Source organism: Tamandua tetradactyla, chromosome 23 (assembly GCF_023851605.1).
Source record: "Tamandua tetradactyla isolate mTamTet1 chromosome 23, mTamTet1.pri, whole genome shotgun sequence".
Taxonomy (NCBI): domain Eukaryota; kingdom Metazoa; phylum Chordata; class Mammalia; order Pilosa; family Myrmecophagidae; genus Tamandua; species Tamandua tetradactyla.
Genome location: NC_135349.1, coordinates 47,118,130 through 47,121,263, shown reverse-complemented (window position 1 = coordinate 47,121,263; position 3,134 = coordinate 47,118,130). Strand labels below are relative to the sequence as shown.

The window sequence follows — 3,134 nt, the reverse complement described above, 5'->3', positions numbered from 1 at the left end:
TTAAGGCTTTCTGATATTATTATGGAATGAATGCATTTTGCATTTGGAAAGAACATGTCCTTTGAGGGTCTGTAGGGTGGAATGTGCCAGTTTGAATCTGTGGTAGACTCCAGAAAAACCATGTCCTTTAATCCTCATTTGATATTGCTGGGTGGGAGCTTTCTGATTATTCCCATGGATATGTACTCACTCAGTTGTGGGTGGTGTGTCTCTACCCATTCAAGGTGGGGTTACTTACTGGAGCCCTTTAAGAGGAACCATTTTGAAAAGAGCTATAGATCCTGCCCAGCCAGAACCCATCGGAGATGAAGAAGGAAGATGCCCTTGTGGGAGCTTCATGAAACAAGAATCCAGGAAAGAAAGCTAACAGATGTTGCCCTGTTTGCCATGTGCCTTTCCAGTTGATTTAGTTGGGATATTTTCATGGCCTTAGAACTGTGTACTTGCAATTTAATAAATTTCTCCTTTTAAAACCCATCTGTTTCTGGGATATCACATTCCAGGAGCTAGCAAACTAGGACACTTGCTTTACTTTGGACATTTCCACAGCCTTAGAACTGTAGACTTGCAACTTAATAAATCCCCCCTTTTAAAAGCCATTCTGTGGCAAAGAGAGTTCAAATAGAGTTGAGAGGCTACTCTGGAGGTTGCTCTAACTCAAGATTCAGGTAGACCTTTCTACCTATCAGAACCTGCCAACCCCCAAGAAGAACCATTCCAGCCACTCCTAAAGAACACCTAGGGCAATTTATAAGATTATACAAGGGTTCCAGGTACTAGAATAACTTGCCAGAAACCTATAACCTCCAGATGGGTCCCTGGTCCAGATAAGTCCTGAAACCTAGCCCAGCCTCTCCAGAACATCAGATAGCTCCATCTTCCTACCCCATATTAGTGACAGACCCTTCCAATATCAAAAATTTAGAATTTCAATAGCCCAAACAACCCCAATGAGAGATATGGAAAGATCAAAGGTGATGGTGAAATTATACATAGAAGATAGGACTTAACAAATGAATATGAATGCTGAATCATTAAACTGATATCTCTTTTAGTCTCCAGTATTTTAGAGCAGCCAGAAGTAAAAACCTAAAATTGTGAAATTATAACCCATGTCAAAGTCTGAAATATGTTCTACAACTAATTGTGCTGTGCTTGGAAATTTATAGCTTTTTTGTATATATTTTTTTTCACAAAAAAAAAGAAGGAAAAAGAAGTCGATTGTGATGATAAAAAAATATTTAAGTCCTTTAGCCTCCTATATTCTGGAGCAGTTAGAAGGAAAAATATGAGAGGATCATATGGTAGCCCATGACAAGCTCTGGAATCTATCCTGTAACCACTTTTTGAAGAGTGCTTTGAAAACTATTGCTTTTTTATTTCTTTGCTTTGTATATACGTTATATTATACAATTTTTTAAAAATTTAAAAAGCCATTCTGTTTCTGGTATTTTGCATTCTGGCAGCTAGCAAACTAACAAGTGCCAACTGCTGGGAAGACATGGAAAGTGCAGTCTGCAAACTGCCTACCTGCCTAGCTCTCAACAGATGTCAATTAGACTTGCAGCTAATGATATCTGGGCCTTGGTTTGGCTGGGAATTACTAACAAACCAAGAGCGAAAGGAGACCTTCAATGCAAACCCAAGCAACTACAAAATCGTAGATGAGTGAGGGAAAGCAATGTTCAAAATAACCTTATTAAGAAAATCAAATGTGCTGAAGCCAACAGAAAAACACAAAGCTCATGAAGATGTAGGTAGATATGATCCAACCAAATGACCAAATTAAAACACCAGAGGAGACACAGACTTTGGAACAACCGATCAAAGGTGTATATACAATACATACCTGGCAGGGGAGACATCATGATCACAAAGGTAGTTTTCCCAGGGTGAGGTTTATACATTGCACTCTGGATATGCTGACCCCTGCAATTTCCCCAAGTTGGGAAACTTGACTGCCTAATTTGTGGTAGTGGGGGACTGTGTTCATGATTTAAAAAAAAAGATGTATATACAACTCGCCTAAATAAATTCAGTGCGTTGGCTAATGACATGAAGGATACCAAGAAGACATTATAAAAGCATAAAGAAGAATTTGAAAGGATAAATAGAAAAATAGTGGCTCTCACAGAGATGAAAGATGCTATAGACCAAATTAAAAATATACTAGAGACACACAACAGAAGATTTGAAGGGGCAGAAGAAAGAATAAGTGAACTAGAGGACAAGGCCACTGAAATCAAGCACATAAAAGAAGAAATGGCCACAAAGATGAAAAATTGGAATTGGATCTCAGGGAAATGATGGACAAAATGAAGTGCACAAATATAAGAATCATCAGTGTCCCAGAAAGAGAGGATAAGCGTAAAGGGTTAGGAGAATTACTTGAGGAGATAATGTGGGAAAACCTCCCAACCCTTATAAAAGACATAAATATGCAAATCAGAGAAGCCCAACAAACATCAAATAGAATATATCCAAATAGACTCACTCCAAAACACATACTAATCAGACTTTCAAATACTAAAGAGAAGTGAAAATTCCTGAAATTATGAAATAGGTGGAAAGACATTCTGTATGAATAGGAAGATTAAATTTAAGATGTCAATTCTACACAAATTGATCTAGAGATTTAATTAAAATTCTAACAACCTCTTTTGAAGGCATGGAAAAGTAAATTATCAAATTTAGCTTTATCAAATTTATTTGGAAGGGAGAGAGACCTTGAATAGCCAAAAATATTCTAAGAAGGAAAAACAAAGTGGGAGGACTATCACTTCCTGATTTTAAAGCTTATTGTAAAGCCACAGTGGTAAGAACAGCATGGTTCTAACCCAAAGATAGGTGATGACCAATGGAATCAAATTGAGAGTGTGCAAATAGACCACCATATCTATGGGCAATTGATCTTCAGCAAGGCCCCCAAATCCACTGGACAGAATAATGTTTTCAATAAATGGGCCTGAGAGAATTGTGTATCAATAGCTAAAAGAATGAGAGAGGATGCCTACCTTACATCCTATGAAAAAAATTAACTCAAAAGTGCATCAAAAACTTAAATGTAAGGCCATTACCACAAAACTCCTAGAAGAGAATATAAGGAAACATCTTCAAGCCCTTGTACTAGGGAG

The 3,134-nt window shown here is 37.5% G+C and overlaps 1 non-coding gene across 1 annotated transcript; it reads left to right on the top strand.

Annotated features, from left to right (window-relative positions):
* Positions 1-1,841: 1,841 nt before the first annotated feature.
* On the top strand, positions 1,842-2,002 carry LOC143667856 (U1 spliceosomal RNA). Its single transcript, XR_013168166.1, has one exon. It is a non-coding gene; the product is annotated as a U1 spliceosomal RNA (small nuclear RNA).
* The last annotated feature ends 1,132 nt before the right edge of the window (positions 2,003-3,134 follow it).